An 878-nucleotide genomic window follows, 5' to 3' on the forward strand; every position below is an offset into this window, starting at 1 on the left:
CCAAGTGACGCACGCCCTCTCTTCGCGCACCTTTCTGCACCACGGCCAACAACACATCCGGATCCAAGGGCGGGCAGCCGTAAGCATTCAAACCACCCCAGGGCTGAAGCAAGGCGTTCACGCCGGCCGAACCGGGGCAGTGAAAACGCGAGAAGAAACGCGGGACATGCGTGTTGAGATGCGAGGCGAACAGATCCACATCATACGGCCCAAACAGACGCTCTAGGAGACGAAAATAGCGGGGGTGCAGGCGGTAATCATCCCGATCGATCCAACGGGAGGCAGCATCCGCCTCGTTTGCCGCACTCTCGACCCTCTCCACCTGCAAAACGATGCTGTGCTCTTGCAGGAACTCCCACAGACACTGCAACTCCGCGTGCATAGCTGGTGACCGCGAAGACAGGCGACCCAGAACTGCCTGAGTGCAGGTGTTATCCTCCCGAATCAACACAACACGCTGCCGAACGAGAGGGAGAAAAGACTCCAGAGCGTAACGCACAGCCCGCAACTCCTTCCAATTGATGTGTGCGGGAATCTCATCGAACGACCAGTAACCTCGCGCGGTGCGACCATGCAACACAGCACCCCAAGAGTGGCGGGACGCATCCACCGACAGCTCAACCGCCGCCGGTCCCAAATGGATTGCTGCCGAACAATGGCGGGTGGGAACCTCCGCCCACCAATCTAGGTCCCGCATAGACCCACGGGACAGCCGCACTTTACCGGACCAACCAACCGGCTGCGCAAGATCATCGTAGAAATTACGGAGAAACAGGGGGGCGGGGGTGAGGGCGAGCTTCACACTCTGAGCAAAACCACACAGCTGCGCCAACTCACGCTTCTGAACCAGACGGTGATTCTTCTTGGCCGTAACCCGG

This window comes from Volvox carteri (assembly GCF_000143455.1).
Source record: "Volvox carteri f. nagariensis unplaced genomic scaffold VOLCAscaffold_122, whole genome shotgun sequence".
In the NCBI taxonomy this organism is placed as follows: Eukaryota; Viridiplantae; Chlorophyta; class Chlorophyceae; order Chlamydomonadales; family Volvocaceae; genus Volvox; species Volvox carteri.